This window comes from Lonchura striata, chromosome 1 (genome assembly GCF_046129695.1).
Source record: "Lonchura striata isolate bLonStr1 chromosome 1, bLonStr1.mat, whole genome shotgun sequence".
In the NCBI taxonomy this organism is placed as follows: domain Eukaryota; kingdom Metazoa; phylum Chordata; class Aves; order Passeriformes; family Estrildidae; genus Lonchura; species Lonchura striata.
Window position 1 is genome coordinate 107,510,459 of NC_134603.1, and position 21,321 is coordinate 107,531,779.

The following is a 21,321-nucleotide window of genomic DNA, read 5'->3' on the forward strand; positions in this document are numbered from 1 at the left end:
AAAGCAGACAGTAACTTGCCTTCTGCATTTCAGGAACGGCAAGGATATTTTGTCCCAATTATATCGTCCCAATTATATCAGCTGCCTGGGAATGCTTATTTTCAAGTCTATTCTGTAACAATAACTCATGCAAATTGTGCCTTTGGGGTTAGAAAGATGGGCTGGTGTAGAAGTAATCAGGCTGTTGTCACTTTTCAAACAGCTAGCAGAAATTTCAGAAAAGGTTGTGAACAATGTGCATCCTCTCTTAGACCTTTATTTAAACTTTGTATACGATGCATGAGAGAACCCTCTGGGCAAATACCATGGTAGTTCAGCTATGGTCTGATGGCTATTTTTCTAATGTGTGGTAGTCTTGATAAGTACATTAGACCAGGGCTGTTGATAAAGAACTCCTGGAAGCAAACAAGTGGTAGTGCCACATTTTTATGGAAGGGTTGTAGTTTCCACAGCAGGCACTCCTGGCTCTTGTACGACTTTGAGATAATCTATGACATGCTTAATCTCCATCAATGCCCAAGCTGTGACCCATGACATTCTCTCATCAGCTTGGCTTCTGTTGTTAAGTTATACAGCCACTTATACTGTAACACCATGGTGTTCCTCAGCAACATATTCAGGCTGAAAAACCATCAGAAGTACAGATCAGATGGGGATTTGAGCAACCTGTCTAGTAGAAGTTCCTGCTCATGGCACGGGGGTTAGAACTAGATGACCTTTAAGGTTCCTTCCAACCCAAACCATCTGTGATTCTATGTGTATATAATGTGAGCTTGTGCCTGTCCTCATATGTGCATAGAACATATGTGTGTGTGTACATGTGCATGAGATTTAGGCATTGCATATACTAAAATACATGTACACAAGAATTGGATACAGAATGGACTATTTCATTCAAATATTTATAAGCAGAAGATCTCATAAACAAAAGCAATGTACCATACTAATCAGTGATGAAAAAAATACTTTGTAGGACAGTGCTCTGGAGCCTGAAATATTCCCTCAAAGCCAGTTTTGCTCTGCCAGAAGATACAATGCTGGCAAGTCTTGCCCACTTTAAAAATATTATTCCCAGATTTTCAGTTTTCTTAGCACAAGTTTTGTTTCTAGAACTGCTGGTATTATCTTAAGCTAATACTTTGCATCAGTCCTATTGCTTCATTTAAACCAAATGACACTGCTGCTAATCCAATCTGTTTCTCAATCACACAGCCAGCCTTGTGTTTAGCGTGGTCCTGTGCTAAGGTAGTCAAATGTAGCATGAATGATTAAGTGACAATGAGTTGTCAATAAAAAAAGAGACATCAGCAAAATGCCTCTGATTTCTCACCTAGCCCTGGATTCCTCATGGAGAATCTTCCTGTGGGTTTGGGAAAAATGTTTATTTCTTCCAAGCAACAGTAACCAAAAAGAGACCATGATGGATTTTGCAAACAGGGTACATGTTTTATAGAGCATAGGTATATGCTCTAGCTTGTGTCAAAAAAGCCAGGAAAAGTGGAAGAGGGTTGCAGAATGGCCCATGGGTTGCATTTTCTTCTTGTCCTCTGCAGCACAGAATGGCCTGAAAACACCTGGCACTGATGCTACTTCATTCTGAAGGCAAGATTTTGCTGTACTTGCAAGTATTTGTAGAGTACTTGCAGGGTGAGCAGAAGTTCTTGCTACCTGTTGCCAGACCAAAGAATTTGCCCAAGAAGATGAAAGGCTTCATTATTCTTCCTCTCTCAGAAGAAGAGATATAATAACATACTTCCAGAATAGCCCCTGCAATAAATGAATAAATAAAGAAATAAATACATACATGTGGTAAGTATATTCACTACACATACATACATAACTTTAACAAAAAATCTTTATGATATGTATTTACTTAAATTGCATTTAGGGACACTGGTCAGATCAGAATGGAGATTATGCTCTGAGAGAATTAAATCAAAAGTATCATTGTCTCTGTGGAATGTGCAAAATACAGATATATTACTTGCATCTGACCAACAGTTACTATTACAAGAAACAGCTGAAAGTCAGCCCATGTTTGCCTTTCACTGCTGATCATCTTTCTATTCATCTTCTATTCTTTCATGGCACACTGAAAAATACTTTGAAAAATTATTAGCTGATAACTGCACATATACTGACACCCATGTCTCTGTCTGAAAAATATGATAGTCTTTCCCTGCACCTGGAATTGAAAATACTGTCCTATACATAACATTAAGATTTATTTTATCAACATTGCTGCTAATTTGGTTTTATTTTACACAGTATCCTAAGAAGCAATCCTTGTGTTGGGAGCACTATGAAAATTGCTTTTTTTTTTCACCTTTCACCTATACCTGTTCTGGATAAATGAGAGCAAAAAGCCCACATCTTATCTTCCAAGATAGGGAGTAACCTGAATTTATGGGGCAAATAAGACCATTTATAGGTGCCTAACAGTTGTAGGGGACAGGTCTCCAGTCAGAAGTCAGGAGGAGACAGTGAAAGGATAAACATGGAGCTGGTCTTAGACACAGGAGCAGCCAGTATCTTCTTAGTCCAGGGGCTGGCTAGACACATACCTGAGGGCATTACTTCTATTTCCTAGCATTTGTTAAATGATGAAATTGAATTAAATTACAACCAAATATGAAGTATAGAGACGTGAAAATATTCCTCCCCAAATTGTTCTGCTTTCACAGAGCACTGGCTCATGGTTTTTTAGCCAGCTACACTTTCTGACATCATTTTAAAGGCAATGACTTTGATTCATTCCCATCTCCATGTCAATAGGAAGACTTTTAACCTATTATTTTCACCAGAATATTTTTTGTATCTTCCCTTCCTGTGTCAATATCTGGAAGTAACACAAAGAAAGAAGATTTCCAGTACTCAGTTGTGCATCATGGAGCATGCCCACCTGGTTTAAGATGTGGAAGTCAACAGCTAATAATCTCCAGATTAAATTAAAATAATAATACTAAGGATAACAGGTTGGCACCTTTAAGATCTCAAAATACAATACAAAGTATTTGCTAACAGTAAAGACAATATATAAAGTTTTTTGCAGTTTTTTAAATTAATAAATGTATGGGTACTTATATAAAGAGCAGTAATTCTTGAACAAATTAACTGAGAAAAAAATTAAAATGTGTCTGTTCCTAAATGCAAATAAAATATGCACATAGAAACTCCTAGAGCACCTTGAAACAAAATTAAGAAAATTAAGACTCTGCAATACAAAGTGTGATCATCAAGAGCTTTCATTGTACTCTAACTGGGGAGGGTTCATTTTTGTTAATACCTTCTGGTGCACTCATCATATAACAGACTGAACTTACCTGACTTGTGCAACTGACTGGATGAATTAACTATGTTATTTGCTAGGCAAATGTGTTTCAAAGTCTTTGTGCAATAAAGATAAAAAATTAGGGTTTTTTTTTTAAATTTGAGAGCTTGAGACCTGTGTAGGGTGCGGGTAATTTTTTCTCCTTTTAAGTTTTATTAATCTTTCCTTAGAAGTATGAAGAGACATGCTTATGTTCAAAAGATTTGCTATACTAAGAAGAAATGAACTGAATTATTACTTAGTGAGATAACACTGTTACAGTTTCATTGAACTCTTTAAAAGCTTTTCCATGAGAATGATACCTGAAATTGTTTATTTTAACATGGCATTTATTTAAACTGTTTAGGCATTAATTTGTTTTCTGTTTTATGAGTTTATTTTCCTTTTGTGTTCTTCCTTAGGATCAGATTCATAGAGGGTTACAACATATGCCATTAGAATTGGGAAACTGAAAAGGTCAGTGTTAGATATAGCAAAACCACAAGAATGAGAACCATTTTTCAAAAAAATTTGGAATATCTTCCCTCTCCTTGAGCTCTTTCAATGAGGAGCTTTGTCATGGCTCACCATTCACCATGGGTGACAGTGCAATCTCTTCTCCTTAGCCAGACTTAGTCTAGAAACACCAAGCAGCTGAAAAAGCTGTCATGTAGCCAGATCAAGACATTGTCGATGTGGGGCACAGAGGCTTGAAGGCAGTCTAGTATTTGGGTTGTTTCATGTCTTTAAAATGGTCATTTTACTTCCCATTTCCAACACACATGCCATCTGTGAAGCAAAAGCAGCAGCTGGGCAGGGGAGGAAAGGGCAAGGGGGAAGAAAAAAGTTGATCTGCAAATCTTTTAAACATGAGCTTATTGAAATGTTGACATCTATGTAGAAACAGCCAAGAACAAACCAATCTTCTTCTTGAAGAAGTCAGCTGTGGCCTGGAGCATGTCTTTGTGGGGACAAAAATGTTCATGAAAGATTGTATTAAATGTACATATAGATACATATATCTATATATAAAATATCTTTAGGACCTTGGTATTTCTATGTTAGCTTTTATTTGGATTTATAAGATTAATTTTATTTCTATTTACACCATTCCAGAGGCGAGGGGAGCAAAACCAAAGCCGCAACATCTAAATCATGGCCTAAACCAAGGCTAAGAGTGGCAATCAGATCATAGTCATAGTCTGTCCCACATTACCTGGGTATGATAGCATCCCCAGTATCTGCCCTGCTTAGAATGCTTGAGTTATTACAAAATACTCCTGCTAATAAAAACAAGCACCCCAGAACAGCCATCAGTTTTATCCTCACAGCTGGTGGATCATATATAATTTATGCTAATAATTTTCCACTTCTAAATCACAGCACATCCATAATTTTCCATTTCTAAATCATAATGCAGAAATCACTGTGAAAGATAAAATCAGACAAGAATCTTGCAGGTGAATAATTTAATTTCTTTAAGCATCTTTTGTAGTATTTTCTAAGCATTATTTTAATTGATTTAAGGTAACCCCAAGCAGTGAATGTGTTCTTGCTGTTCCACAGCAAATCTGATTAGAAAGTCAGATAACATTGAGAGGATGCTATTTTGACAGGTTAGTCTTTTTTTCAGTCTCACCTCCTGCAGTCTCAATGCTCCTGAACAGCTTAATCAGCTCAGGTTGGGTCTGCTCCTCCTTTCCACTCCACAACTGCTATGGCCTAGTGAACATGTAATTGTTGAACAGCAAGAATACAACCTCTGCTGCCTCTCTCCGTCCTTTTCGTTATATAGGCTTCACAAAGGTCCCTGCTGAACCCCAGAAAGGCAACATCAAAGGCAGGTGAGTCCTAACTGAGCTTTTCTGCTTCCATACTGGCCCCTTTCCTGCTGCTGCCACTTACCCTTATCTAGGCAGCCATCCTGCTGGGATCAGGCACCATTGCCAACCTGCCCAGCAGCAGGACAGCAAGCAGGTTCAGCATCTGCTTTTGGCTGCAGCACAAACTAACCACCCCACTTCTCCAGATCTCACTTATGTCTTTCATAAATAATCATGGTCTCTTCACTGTGTTTTTGAGATCTGGGAAGGAATTTGAAGGTGTTATTGATGCCATCCATAGGTACTGCCAAAACAGGTTATTGTGTATGCATGGACTTAATCCAGCTTTCAGATGATATGGAGCTAACATGTAAACAGACCCAGCCACATCCTTATAGGTCTCTGCCAGGTATGTTACTTTAGCTTCTGTAATGATACGTCTGCAGGAATGCAAGATGAAACAGAGCTTATGACAGAGACACCCTATGAAAACTTGGGCATGCCATATACAAAATTATTTGCCTGTTTGTATTTCGTAAGACTACCCACAGTACCATTGCACTATGCATATTTAAAAAACCCAAGGATGACCCATGATTAATGAACAGAGTTGACATCTGGAAACCCGAGATCTGAATGACAGCTCTCCCGGGTTTTCTATGCAACTTGTACCAACCTCCTGCAAATAAATATTCCAAAACCAGTGGCCTGACTTTAGATACTCTAATAAAGTTGGTCTATTTGCCAGAGACACTGAGTTTAGTTGCTGCATATAAGCTATAAAAAAACTGTGGGTACTCAATAATTCTGATAATCAGGCTGCTGTTTTTCTTTTAGGTTACTAAATTGAGATACATCTCAGCACAATTAGAAATTCATCTTTGTAAACCTTGTTCTCTGTTTTGATAAAATTCGCCCTTGAGAAATCTTATAAAAGCATATAAAGCCTAGATGAATATCAAGTTTAGGACCAGGAATAGGATATTTCTTGTCTGTGTTTAATTGTAAAACAGAGCTATGGTTACTAACCTGATTCACCAAAGGCATTAATAAGCACATCCATTAAATTTGTATATTGCTAATCTTCTGTTTGTGGTTCTCCAAGATCAAGGACCTTTTGATCAATTGAAACTGTCCCCTGAGCCTATCCTCCACACCAATGATATCTTCTCTTTTTCATGTTCCAAGGATTGTCTTTCCATTTTTGAAGTCAACGTGAATATTTTCTGTTGTGTTCTGAGTGTTATCATTCATGATTCTCAAAGGTAAACCAGACAGAAGATAGAGTTAAGTTTGGAAGACTAAAGAGGCAGTAAAAAGAAAGACACTGATAACTGGAAAAGATAAATATGAATGAGTGAAATGCAAAAGGTTAATTTCAAATTTCATAAGAGCAACAAAATACCAAAGAAGAAAAGTTCAGAAATGAAAAAAATCCATAAAATCAAGGATAAATGTCCAGAACTAGCTTTGTTGTTTGCTTTGCTTTGCTTTTTGATAGAAAATGCTATATACCCTATTAAAACATTTAGGATTTAAATGGTAAAAAAAAAAAAATGAGATCATGAAGTAGAAAGATTTGTGAAAAAGGATAAAAAATATAGAAAGAAGGGAAAAAGAAAATATTTGTAGTGACTTACATTGTTTTTTAATGATAGAGATGCAAAGACTGAGAAAGTTACTAAGAAGGAAAACCCTTATTTAAAAAGTCATGATTACTACACAGTTTATCAGTAATGGCTTTGGGACTCCTTAGCTTTACATAACTAAAATCCTCATTGTTCAGTACATAAGAAGGTTACAATATTATAAAGCCATTGCAGCAGATTCTGTGATTACTGTGCAACAATAATTGAATAACTTTTAAATATGTCTTTAAAAATGCAGAAACTTGACATTAATAAGTATTAATGCAATAATATTACTATATAGTTTAAATTTTAATATTTAATATAATATTAATGCAGAAACAGTATTTTTCTGAGATAATATTATAATTTTTCATCTTCTTCTGTTTCAAACAAATTTCTTCCCCAGGCATATTTATTTCTCTGGGCATTTTGTTTCCCTGGGCAGGTCCAGATGCCACTGTTTTCTTGTCTGACTGTGCTAGACCCAGCATGAGAGACAGAGCTCATAGCCAATGAAGAAGGCTCAGAATTGCCCATGAAAATAAAAAATGGGGGTGGTTTCACAGCCAACAATATCTGTCCTGTTCTGGTGAGGAATTGTCCTTCCTATTCCTGGCTTTGAAACCATTTCACAGAGCTAGAACAAGGCTTGAGAACCTTCATTGTTGGGCAGGGTCAGTGGGGTTTTTATTATTTTAGCAGCATGAAGGTAAGGTTCCTGTCTCTACTGCACATACACCAGCTTTCACTGGTACTTGTTTTCCTAAAACTCTTAGCAATCACTGGTTAGAACAGAGGTTAGAACACTTGCCCACTTCATTGACAGCTATAGAATGGAGAACAACCTCAATTCACAAAGTACCTGAGTCCTTGCTGAAATACATTCCTGCATGTAGTAATCACTGCACAGGTTGTGGTGGTTAAGTTGATAAATATTTGATCAACATTTAAACACAGAGGTAGTGAACAGTTCCTGGTGCTGTATGAGGTACTGAAAGGCCTGTGGTGTTAAATACCAGCTCCCTGCCCATCTCTGTCAAACTGGGAGCATTCAGGCAAAGGGACAGTTCTGTGTTACTTCAATATAATCCATTCTCTGTGTTGCCTCCATCTACCAGTACATCACTCACCAATGGTTGCAATGCATTTTTCCTCTGATTCATCATATTTTTTAAAATGTTTTAAGTACTGAAGGTTTCTCTATTTTTTTTCCCAGAGCAAATTCTGTAGAGCTAGTAAAGAAAGAAATGAGAGGGAATCAGTTCCTGCAGGCCTTTGAAAAGGAATTTATCTATTTCAATTTGCAAATCACAATTCAGGTAGTATTTTTAACACCATGTCCATGTCTAACTTCTCTTTAATGCATGAGGGGCTTGGATCCTGTGTGCTTTGGGAAATTTCCCTGTGTACTTGCCTTCATCTTTAGGTATGAAAAACAGGATCTTAGAATTTCAGTGTCTCTTGCAGTTTCTTACAAAAATAGTGCCTCCCTACAACATGGATGCACTTTGAAGAGAATTGCACAAAATTATCACTGAAAGATTCTTAGATTCTCTCTTTTCAGGATCTTATAAGTTAAACAGCAAAGTTAACATGCGTTTTTAGTTGCTCTGGTGTTCCTGCTGTTGGTTTATTCTGGTATGTTGATGGCTTCAATCAGATCAGCTGATTGCTTTCTGTTAGGCAATATTTCTGAAAATACTTCTGGTATTTTATATGTATACTGCAGAAATTCAGACTGCACCTGCAACTAGCACTATGAATTCAACTCTTTCACTGATCACTTTTTCTCTGGCTCACATCCCTAAGTGAAATCAAGTCTTTTCAATCCATCATGAGCTGCTATAAAAACTTGCTTCATAGAATTTTGCACTTTCCACTAGCAATGCTCAGAGCCAAAAAGGCACATCAGCTATATGGAGCACACTGCCACCAAGGACTATGCTCATGAAGTCATTGAAGAATAATCTTGCTAAGTTTCTGTGCTTTTTTATAAAGGATCACATTTTCAAACCTGGAGCCATAACTGTTAGGCACTTCTATAAAGTTCCTTCAGTGCTGAATACCAACAGCAGGCATTGAAACTTCAATTTCCTCAGCACTTCTAAAAGTCAATCTATATGCAGTTTGGCTGCGCAAATATGAGGCAATATAACTAATCCAGCTCTGCAGAGTTGTTCTGTGCTATACAATATACTTCCAGCTTAAAAGTGGGACATTTCAAACCCCTCCAGTTACACAGAAATAGAAACCATGCCTGTTAAGATACCATTATTGAAAGATTCCTTTCCTCCTCCTCCCCCTCAACCAATCCACTGTCTTTGGAAGCATAGGCACCATCTACTCTGGGCACCACTAATTTTCAATAGAGTAACACTGGTCCATTAATGACCTCTTTGATGAAAATAGCCTAATAACCAGCACATGGGAGCAACAGAGAGGGTGGGAGTCCTGTTTCTTCACCACATGTCCCCACACATATGCAGATTCTCACTGTCTAATGGCACACAGGGATTGTGCTTTGTGCTGGAGCCAGAGTTCAGCACCTACACATCATCACCTCCCATTGCTGCATTTACAACTTTTATTTAGCAAGAATTTAATGAGACTGATTGTTGATGCCTGGCATTTTGGAAGGTAGAAATGTCAGGGACAGCAAACAAAAACAACAGCCACCATATGTCCTTGAAGAAGATGACACAAGCCTTCTGACCAGCCTCAGCAATGTGAAGCAGCCAGGACTAGTGTCTCTAAGTAATTTGTAATGCTTTGTAAAGATGTCTGCCAAAATAAATTGAGCAATATCTGTAGAAGTCTGTAATTCCTACCTTTAACTAAATTCTCAAAATCTTAACAAGAAGGAATTAGGTTAATATAAGACACTTACAGTAATAATACTTTCATAGAGCTCCTTAAATCCATAAAAAATTAGAGGTCATTACAAAATAAGAAACACTTCACATGATCTTTATATGGGAGATCAGTATTTCTTTCAAAAAAATTAAAACTGATATATTAATCACTTTATTAAAAGTTAGGATAATTTTACTTTTTTAATCAGTTTGTTTAATCAGAAGTAAACTGAGAACAGATCACAGTTCTAAAGTAATGGAAGCTTTAATGATAGTGATTGAGTCACTATGAAAAATTTTGGCTCACTAGAGATCAGTTTAACAAATATTAACTAATAGTTCTGCTAAGTGCTAGTTTCTGAATATTTTGAAAACCAGATCAATAACTAACTATACTTCAGTAAAATAAGGTGCAAAAATGTAGATTCACATTTTAAAATCTCTCTGTGTGTACTTCCTTCATTTGGACAGAAATAGCTTTCCTGGAGATTTCTGTAACAGGGTGTAGCCTACTGGCAATGGTAGTCTTCTGCTACTGAAATAAATCTTAGTTGCTTTTCCAATATTAAGCAATTGGTATTCAGTATATTTCAAATTAAATGTAAAGTTGTTTACCTTTGTGTCAAAAGGGATTGATATTTAGTATCTCAAGCATGTTTACACCAGCTGCCCTGCTTGAGTACATAGAAGCTTTGTGGTGGAGCTGCTACCAGACACTGACCAACAACATTGATGTTAAATATTTGGCAAAACCAAAATTATTCACATGGAAAACTAATTCACACTTAACATTTTATTCACTTATGTGTTCTAAAGCATGGTAAATATTCTCAGAAAATCCACTGGACACATTTCCTGAACAGGGCAAATACAAAAAAAACCCAAAACCCTGAGCAGCAAGCCCAGCGTGTGTTGTCTACAGCATCTTGGCAATTATTAGTCTCAGCTTATCAAGTCATCTTACACAGAATGGAAACAAAAAGAATAATCAGTATCCTATTTATTGGTAAGAACAGAGGAAAAATAAGATGTCTGCAGTCTAGCACCTGGTCTGTGTTCAGCCTATAACTCTACAGCTTGTGAATTGGCCACACACAGTGTGTACTGTGAAGGTGTACAAAGCACCTGCATGATTTACTAACTCTAATGTCATTAGAATAATTTCCAAATGTTTTCATATGTTGTCCCCCAGGGATTAGTTGCCTTGGGAATCACTTGTATTATTTACCATTATTTTCCTTACTGACATAGCATGACCCTGACTGATAGCCTTAACTGGTGCAGAGGTGGGGGTAGTGTACTTTTTGACCATCAGTCTCATACTCTGATGTAACAAAATTGCCATGATTTTAAAGATAAGTAATCCTTCCCAAGCATATTGCCAAACCTGTGTTAAGAGGTCAACATTTATGCTATTTTGTGTCTTCAGCAGAAAAAATAAAGCTGACAGGAGTTAAAAACTGATCTCCATAGTGCCAAGGAGTATGTGTAGTGACATAACACCTACCTGGGATACAGCATCTGATCGCAAACACGTTTGTAACTACATGTAGCTCTTGACAAAACATTTTGTTTTGTTATCTTGCTATATTGAATAACTGAAGTGCATGAAGCTCATAAAGATAGGTGAAGTAATAATAATAATTATTATTGTTATCATCATCATCATCATCATTATTATTATTAAGAATTGCTTGTTTCTAGAAACCAAAATACAAAAACAGAGAAAAAAGAGCACATTTTCAGCTTTTGGGGCTATTTTTGTGTCTTTATTTTTAATGGGGGTAAATGTGTTTTGGTAATTTCTCTAAGTAGATGGCATCCTAAACTGTCCCAGATTTTAATAAAGTTTAGCGCTATCACAATTTCTATGATAAATTTCAAGGAGTGGAGGCATTGTTGCCTGTAATTATTGCTCAAGTGTATTTACAATGGCTTTTTGGAGCACTAGGTTTTTCCCATACTAATACTACTATTATTCATTTTATGTAGTATTTTGTCTAGCAAAGAGATAAGAGCATTTATTATCCAGCAAAGTGGGATAATTTTGCAATGATATGCTCAAAATCCTCTGTATATTGTTGAATTAAAAAAGCAGACATAATGACAAATAACTAAGAGCATCAGTCATACACAACACAATGTACTTGGTTTATTTTACAACAGCAATTTTAATTCCTTCATAATTGACTTGTAATTTACTGTTTTAAGAAAAAAATGTACATCATTGGTTACTATCTGGGTTTTATGTACTTCACTCTGAAAAAACACAAGAGAATTAGAGTAAAACTGATTACTTGCTGTATTGAGTTAAAGTCTACCACCTTTTTCTTGCAATAATGTGAAGGTAGTTGCTATTAGCCAGCAGAACGGGTCTCCAAGCTATAAAAATTCATCAGGTATCTCTCAGACTTCTGAGATAGGAACATTAAGGCATTTTGGCAGCTCTCATTAGGCAAATCACTAAAATCTGTCTGATCTAGGCAAGAATCACACAAACTATTTTTGGACATTCAGCGATTATACTAGCTCAGTATACCAAATTAATTCAAGGTTTTGACTTTACTGAACCTTTAAAGTCTAGAGACCAAGTCCCTGTGATCAGGAGGCCATCCCTGTCCTTGGAGGCCACACATTGTGTACAGCTGCAAGGCATCCCTGTAAATTCATCTGGACATCCAGACTATATAAAGAAAGGAATTTATACCATGGATATAAATGAGTTCTCACCAGGGCTTTACATAATCCACATCTTTCCTATGGAAAGGTTTGGAGCACTTCAGAAATCTCTTCTGCTTTTGTTACAGAAGGGGTTTAGAAATCTTCTGATGCTCATTAACATGAGTATATGTCTATTTTGGGAGTTTACCTGTTGTATTACTACTGTTGATCTCAAATGCAACATTTCACTGATTGCTAATTAATTTCATGTTGTTGACAGATCAGTAAAGCACTCAGATCCCAACTTGCTTTAAACCATGTGGACTGAACAGGTTTTCCCTGCAACACTAAAGGAAAACAAATAACCAAGCTCAGTTGTGTAGATCAGTTTAAAACATCTCAGATAAATATCACTGAAGTAAAGGATCCGGTATTCTATAGAGAGAATGCATTCTCTAGAGATTGTGGCTTTGAGAACATATCACCCAGCAAGTTTGTTCACCCTTAGAATGCATAAGGACTGTTGGTCTCCCCCCATAAGGTTTTCTTCTTGAGTGGTCTGTGGGGGAAAAGGGAAAACCATCCAGTGTGTCATTGGAGATGTTGGTGTAGGCTACTGAAGACGGATGGATTCCTATCTGAAATGAGGAAACACTTGCGTCTGTCTGAACAAACTGTTCTTTTAGGCAAAACACCACTATTCACATTGAAAACAGCAGCAGAAAATGCTACTGCCTCTGCCCACTCCTGGTACAAAACAAGCATAATGATCTCTTAGAAACAACCAGGAAGAAAAGATACAGGCGCACAAGCACACATCTATACCTATGCCTGTATCTATGCCTCCAGTGAGCTCCTGAGTTAGTGCAAACAAACCTCACATTCCAGCAGCACTGGTAAGTGCAATGGAGGGCCTGTGCTGAAGACACCAGTTAGAGACAGCAGAGCTGCATTCGGGCAAAGTTGGAAGAAGCTGCAGCAGCAGTGCTCTTGCTGTTCATAAGCAAAGAGCTGTTCAACAGCAAAGAGCTGTTCATAAGCAAAGGCAGGAAACAGAAGGCATGAAGGAGCAGCTTGTTTCCAATTCCTGAGAGGTCCTGAATTGGTACTGAAAGGGAAACAACCCTAGAAGTAAAGGCTCAAGAAATAGTAACCTCCCTAGCTGGGAGAAGAGCCAGGCCATGGGAGCAAAGAGGGAAAGGACTGAAATCTCTGTGTTAGAGAAACACATTGCATGTTCAGTAAAGGGCAGCACTGCCAAGTTTTGCAATGCCAGGTGAAGGACCAGTGTCCTCTGGCACTGGCTGATGTGTCTGCTCGTGAGCCTCACTGTCAGTCCCACAGCAAGAGCCTTTTCATGGAAAGAGCAATCTTCAAAGCCTGTAGATGCCCAGAAGGTGCTGGAGCTCCTGTCACTGTCATAGGTACCCACAGACCCACACCACAAATACCAAAAGCAGCACCTTGCAGAGATTTCTGCGGCGAAGGCTACATTTCAGTCCGCTTTTCAGGTATCATCTGATTTCCTGACCACACAAACCACCTGTCTTCTTACCATTCCTGCAAAGATTAATCTTATTTTGATGCCATGCACTGATATGTACAGATAACACATTAAATTACTAAAAATCATTCTCTTAGGGATTGTTTTAGAAACAGAATGTTAAGGGGTTGGAAGGGAATTTAAAGACCACCTACTCCCAACTCCATTGCCATGGGTAGGGACACTTTCCACTAAACCAGGTTGCTCCAAGACTTGCCCAGCCTGGCCTTGATCACTGCCAGATTTGGGACATCCACAACCTCCCTAGGCAATCTGTTCCAGGAACTCACCACCCTCACAGTAAAGACCTTTTTCCTAATACCTCACTCAAATTTCCCCTCTTGTAATTTGTACCCACATATTTATTATATTACAATTCACTATGTTTACCTGTCAAGCTAGGGAGAAGTTAGCATACAAATATTTCCTCCAGCTATTTTCTTACACTTCTACAAGACCTAAACCATAAGGTTTAAGCACATAGACTTTTAAGTATCATGGCACTGAAGGAAAAAACAGAAGCTTGTCAGATGAAAAATTAGAAGCTTGTCAAATGAAAAATCTCCTGCCATGTACCTTACTAGACCTTCCTGCTTTTAGGAATTCCATGTACAGAGGTTAGACCCAATGTTGATCAGAGAGAATCTAACTACCCTACAAGAGAATGTGTCCTGTGAAGCATCTCAGTGGGCTCAAACCAAGGAGAGTGAGCCTTGGAAGGTCTGAAGTTTCAGCCTGAGGAAGAATGCAGTAAGGAAAAACTGTTGTTCTGAATCTGCTGAGTGTGAAAAGCTGAGTTGTGGCTTGCTCCTGTGACACTGCTCTTCCTTGTTATCCCTCCTTCAGGTAAAAATATAGTGAGAAACAAGTTAAACCCAAAGAGCAGTGTTCCCCTATGAAAAATGTTTATACACATCAATTTCTTTCATTACACATGCTGTGTCTGTGAACAGCTGCCTGTTCACCATCACGAAATATCAAATAACTACAGAAAACAAACAAAAGAAATATTAGCTTTACTAAAGATCAATGAAACACAGTTCTGTTACATTAGCAGCAGACTAGCTGCTACTCAAAATTTTAAAAAGAAAAAAAGAGAAGCATAACCAAGGTTGTCTTTCAGCCTGTAAAAACTCCTACAAAGAAGGAGCTTTAATGAGTTAAACCAATGCTAAGTGTTGGTTCTCAGGCAAAAGAGAAACCTTCAGCCCAATGGAAAAAGAAAAGGCAGTGGATCAGTGCATTATTTGCCACAATAGATACCAGAGGCATTAGTGGAAGTAGACCACTTATGATTGAAAGCTTGTAGTCTAGAAATTACTGCAAAGAAAAAAACAAAACAACAAAACCCCAACCAACCAACCAAAAACACTACCACCATCTGTCTATTATGAATTCCCAGAGTACATGTGTGACTTTAGATGTATGAATAAATACTCTCCATTTTGGAATTTAAATATCTCCAAGTTGAGAAAAAGGTGAATATTTGCTCATCTTCTGCTCATACCCAAAGAGACATTAATATTCTTTGCTCTGGATGGGCAATGATGCTTCACTTCTTGTGATCCTATTCTGCATAATATCTCCACATCCCAGTTTGAGGTCAGAACTATTAGCAGTGATTAGGCTAAAGTGCTCATGGAGTAAAATATGATTGTAGCTTCCTTCTAACTCAACTTTTCTCTGTTCCTCTTCTCTGCTCTAATGCTGGAATTTAGACTGCTGCAAACCTCTAAAAAAATCAATCATTCAGGTGACAGACAACCTGTCAGAGAAGAGAAAAAAACAGAAGGCTTGAGGAGAGCTGGTTGTGTGCCCTCTATACACATATCTGTATACACATATTGTTCCTACTGGTGATACAGCCAGAGTGCTTGACAATAAAAACATTGACCTGTGCTCATAAAAGGGGCAGATTAACCAAAGGTTACCATGTTTGTGAATGCTTCTAGGCTGCCTTTTTATTCAATGTAGGAGCCTGGCACTACCTGTCTGACACATGCAGAGACTGGCCTTTGTGAAGAACAATTTGATCTCTACAAAATGTTCTTCACCTTCCCACAGAGGCTGACAGCACAAGAAGCAGCAAAGGAGTGGAATATCATCTGTCATTCACATGTTCTTTTGGGCTCCACTGAATAGAAGCACAGACAATATCTCTTCTCTGGTACTTTATACAAATGCGCATGACAGACTGAGCCCAAGACTGATTTACAAGCAATCATGGAATATCCTGAAACTCAAATTTTCTACTCAACAAAAAAGCTGAAGAAATTGGTAGTATGCTCACATACTGTACACAACTATATATCCCTTTCCCAAACATGCTGTTTTTTATTTCCTGTATCTTAGCTTGCAATCCTCCCAAGAAGAAACAATGAGGAAAAACATGCCTGCAGCCTCTCACTAGCTCAAAAACAAAGGCTCTCAGAGCTACGGAGCACACTGGGCTTAACTCAAAACCAGGAATAAAGCATTTAAATGGGGAACCACCACTTAGGAGCTTAGCCAAACATTCTTTACCAAAACACCAAGGAAAACAAATCTGCTAGAAAAAGCAAGAGATGTTTAATACAGCCATGCAACCTTTACCAAATCTGGTTGTCACCTACTCTGCCTATACCAAGCCTGCCCTGGCTGTATCGAGGGGGTGATATAACTGTTTTCAGATCATCACTGCACATGTAACTAGCAGGGAAAGTATCCCTCCAAATCAGCCCAGACTCCTGACAGTAGTAATAAACTAGCAGCCACTGCAACTCTGTGTCTTTGAATGACTCAGGCTTTTCTTCTTTGCTGAGGGAGCTACCTACTTAAACTGACAGCAAACATTGTAATGATAATTTTCTTGCTTAGTGTATGCTGATTCACTGCTGATGCAACAAGTGTGAGACCTGCAAGTTATTTTGAAAACAGGCCCCTCTCAGCAGCACCATAAGTTCATTTTAGTAAAAAAAAGACTGAATTTCTCTCACTAAATCTGTCCTTGAAATTCTGGCTGCCTCAGTCTCTAGGGAAAGTTTCTCTCCTTTTACACAAAGTACATAAATTCTATTGGACCATTTAAAATGCACGAGCTGTCCTGCAATGAGTAATTTGGTAATAGGTATTTTGGCATTCAATTCCCTGCATTCAGTTCCCTTTTCTCTCTGTGATCACTTACCCTGCTGTTGGAATGGATGTATGAAGGAGCCATGTTATGCACCATGTCCGAATTGTCTAGTGCGGCTTTTTTTATGGCCTACCTTTTCAGAGTGTTAACTCAGCTACCACTAGCATGAATAAAATCAGAGAACCATGCCTTGTCTCTATAAAGTGAGCACAAATCATAATGCAGCCCTGAGGAAAAAGATAAACAAATTTCAACACTCCAAAGTGTCAGATCTCAGGCTTATACTGCAGTTAATCACAAAAGCTAAAAAAAAAAAAAAATACAGTTTAGTGCAAGACCATGCCAATTCAGGCCTTCCTTCTCCCCTTAGATTGTTCCCTTCCTGACATTTCTCTTTCACTTTTCTTGCTATCGCTAGCTCTATTGTCCCCTTGTTTTAGGCTTTAAAACAACTATGCCTTTACCTCTTGCAAAGACAATTGCTGTAAAATACAGCACCAAAACCTAACTTTCCAAGACTGAAAAATCAGTCCTTATTTTTCATGATCAGACCACCCTCCTTTGGATTTGGTTCCTGTCCCCCACAAACTATTTTGTTTGCCCTCACTGTCCCAGTGTTTAACACACCATGCAGAACTAGCCATGCTGATGCTGACTCACACAAGCTCTCCTCTACTACAACTCATGTATGTCAGCAAACCAGAAGTTTAGTCATGGCCAGGAATGGTATTTGCAAAGTATACCTACATAGGCAAAATATAAGCGTCGTGATGCCACCCAGCTGACTGAGACAGTGTCCCTGCTGGTTTAATGTTCAGTGTCCCTGAACATTAAACCAGTTCCTCACACAGTGCACCTTAGTCAGCACTGTTTCATTGGAAGAGCTTTGTCAGTGACTTCGCTTGTGTCCACTTCAGTAGGCTGGGCCATGGGAAGGCATTATTATACAGGGAAATAATTTTTCCAGCACAAACATGACTAAGGACCATTAGCTTTGAGATGGTCAACTTTCAGAAAAGGTGAACAACTAGTAGAACCAGAATGCAAGTGAAGCATTTTGCAAAGAAAATAAATATTCTGTTTCCTCCTATTGCTTCCCAATTTCTCTTTCCTTTCCCATGAAACTACTGAATTTCACAGGTTTAACTCTTGATAATAGTATAAAGGATAAGTACTTTTTATGACATCTTTTACAAAACTTGTTTTGTTTTCCTTCACAACAACTGCTCCAGCAATATAATTCCAGTCTTCAGGAATAAATAAGACAGAACTGACTCCAAAATACTACTTTTCTGAAACCTGTCCTAATTTTGGTATGATTTTGTATCATCAATTTCGTGCTTTTAGAAAGAAAAAAATAACTGCCCCACTTCCAATCCACATATAAGTGATGCAAATTTGCTAGGAGGTTTATGTTTTATTATCATACATTAAAGTTATCTACTGTAGATAGTTCTGCTTTGTTTGCAGATTGCAAACAGGTTCATGTAACTCCGTATCCCTCAATAAGTCCGACCAAACACCATCACACATCTTCCAAGCAACTCACAGTTGAACAATGTAAATTTCTTTCAATTTCTACCCTCTTCTTCTCTCTGCAGTGTTGTTTTCAAGTTGTCTTGTTACTACTCTGAAACTTACAATTACAGGAAGATTTCTAAGCTCTTACAAAAGCCACATTTAATCAGTTTTCAAGGCAATGTTCATGCACTTAGAGGCAATGATTCCTGATGTTATTCACATCAGGAGCTCAGAGAAGCTTCACAGTTTGGTTTAACACTTGCTTGACAAAGATACACTGTTAACTCACAGCTGTACCATCCATTCGTGCTCCCAGACTTGGTGTGGTGCCATTCACTGTCCAGGACACTTTGGAAACCTGTCTTTCTCATAAATACAGAAGCAGCTCTTTAGCCATGGATGGAGGAAAGTCTTATCATGTCTAATGATGTAATCCTGAAACACATGGAATCACAGAATGTTAAGGTTTTGGAATGGACCTTAAAGATCATCTAGTCCCAACACCCCCTGCCGTGTGCAAGGACACTTAGTTAAACACTGCCAGGGCTGGGGCATCCACGACCTCCCTGGACAATTTATTCCCTTGTTCCAGCACCTCACCACCCACACAGTAAAGAACTTCTTCCAAATATCTAACTTAAAATTCCCTTTGTTGAATTTGTACCTACTACCCTGTGTCTTATCACTACAGTTCCTGACAAAGAGCTCCTCTCCAGTTTCCCTCTAGGATTCTTCAGATACTGGAAAGCTGCAGCCACACAACCTTCTCTTCTCCAGACTGAACAGCCACAGCTTTCTCAGCCTGTGTTCATGGGGGAGGTGTTCCAGTCCTTTTATCACCTTCGAGGCCTCCTTTTGGCTAACTCCAACAGCTGCATGTTCTTCTTATGTTGGGGACACCAGAACTGCACACAGCGTTCCAGCTGGGGTCTAACCAGAGACGAGCAGAGGGGCAGAATTACCTCCCTCGCCCTGCTGACCCCAGAGCTGCTTTTGATGCAGCCCAAGTTCAATTGACTTTTTGGCTTGCGAGCGTACACTTGCCGGCTCATGTTGACTTTTTCATCAATCGTCACTCCCAAGTCTTTCAGCTCATCCTTCAGCTCTTCTGGCACCGGACTAACCTGGGGAGGGTCGGAGCACCGACCCCTCGGGCAGGGCAGGGCAGGGCAGGGCCGGCCCGGCTGCCAAGGGGATGGCGGCGGGCCGGCCTCCCCCGCCGAGCGGCTGACGGCGGGCGGGCTCCGCCGCAGGCCGAGGCCCGGCCCCGCCGGGCCCTGCCCCGCCGGGCCCTGCCGGCGCGGGCAGCCGCAGCCCCGCTTCCCCGCCCGCCGTGAGCCGGGGCGGGGCGGCTGCGAGGGGCGGCGCCTCCGCGATCCCCGGGCCGCGCCGGGGGGAGGTGGCGGCGGCGGATCCGGGCCCGGCGGAGGCGGAAGGGGCGGGCGGACGTGGCCCTGACTCTGCGGGACGCGCGATGCTGGTGAGTGCAGGGAGGCCGCGGCGTTGTGTCGCAGCGAGGCCTGGCCCGGCCCGGCCCGGCCCGGCAGGACGCGAAGGCGGCGGCGCGGGGCCCGGCACTGAGTCACGCCGCGGGGACCGGGGGAAGGGGCGGTCGGGCCCGGCCCGCCCGCCCGCCTTTCTTCTCCCGGGGGCGCTGCCGGCCCGGGAGCGCGGGGGCGGCGGCGGTGGCCGCCCGGGCCGCTCGTGGATCCGGCCCCGGAGCCGCGGGCCGGGCCGGAGCGGGGAGGCCGCGAGCTGCGCACTCAGCACGCATCGCCCCCGGCGGGGTGCGGGAGCGCCCCGCTGGCCGCCCCGGCCCCGCAGGAGCTGCCCGACCACCGCGGGGCTGCCCGCTCCCTCCCTCCCACCCCGGCCTTCCCCCGTGACCGCGGCCCCCGCATGGCTAGGGCGCCTCGGTGCCTGCCCCAGCCTTTCCGTCCCGCCCCGGCGGCTCTCGGGCCCGTCCTCCCGCAGCCCTCGCTGTGCCCCAGTCGGCCCCGGGACTGCCCACCCCAGCCATCCCAGGCCCTGCTCCTCCCACGCCTCTCCCCTCTTTTCTCCCTGCGAGCTTTTGTCCGTAACCTCACCGGGCACTGTTTTGGGGAGTTCACCTGCTCTCTGTCCTCCCTGTCCTTTCCTGTGCTGCTTCCTTTCACCCTGTTCATCCCACCAATCCCCATAGCCCTGGTGATACTCAGGTCTGTCTAGGAGCTATTTGGTTGTACCTGGAGACATTCCCTAGTGCTCTCACGTACCATCGTGGCTGGGGGATCTTTGCCACAGTTCATCTTGGTCAACTTCTCTAGGTTTCTCTTGCTCTCAAGGACTGTGCGCCGGGTTTCCCCTTGTTGCCACCTACTGTTGTAGGTGCCCCGTAACCCTTTGTTTGTCTGTGTACTTATTGTCTCTATCCAGATGACTATCTTGCATTTTTTGTTTCAAATAACCAGCTCATTTGTTTCCCAGTAACTTTGCCACTGCAAGCTAAGTGTGTCCTGATTGGGGTCCTTTCCTCATCCTTCTTGTTTCCTCTTGAAGTTATATTCCAGCACTGTCATTACCCCTCTGTTACCTTTCCCCTTCCAGTTTTCTTCTGCCCAGTAACCGTTTCCTTCTTCATGCTTTTTTGCCCTTCTGATCTTACTTTCCTGTCATTAAAGCCTTCCTTGTGATCTCACCTAATACTCTTTTCTTTGCACATACTCCTTTCCTCTGTAGATTCATATACTGTCTCCCTCACTTTGTATTTAAATGCTCTATCTATGCCTTTGAGGAGAAGGGAATTTTACCCTAGGTTATCTGAATACTTGTGTTCTGGTTTCAGCTGGCATAGCATTAAACACTGAAAGGACAGAGATTAATTACTTG

The 21,321-nt window shown here is 40.6% G+C and overlaps 1 protein-coding gene and 1 long non-coding RNA gene across 2 annotated transcripts in view; one reads left to right on the forward strand and one right to left on the reverse strand.

Moving 5' to 3' along the window:
* Positions 1-240: 240 nt before the first annotated feature.
* LOC144248907 (uncharacterized) lies at positions 241-19,596 on the reverse strand. The gene is made up of 2 exons (XR_013342086.1): positions 18,743-19,596; positions 241-1,767 (listed from the first exon to the last, which is right to left on the reverse strand). It is a non-coding gene; the product is annotated as an uncharacterized LOC144248907 (long non-coding RNA).
* Positions 19,597-19,807: 211 nt separating this feature from the next.
* The window catches only part of CUL1 (cullin 1), a 52,589-nt gene continuing 51,075 nt past the window's right edge, over positions 19,808-21,321 (forward strand). Inside the window, exon 1 of the mRNA XM_021546263.2 lies at positions 19,808-19,933. The gene's annotated coding sequence lies outside the window, so the exon portion shown is untranslated. The remainder of the gene's footprint in view (positions 19,934-21,321) is intronic.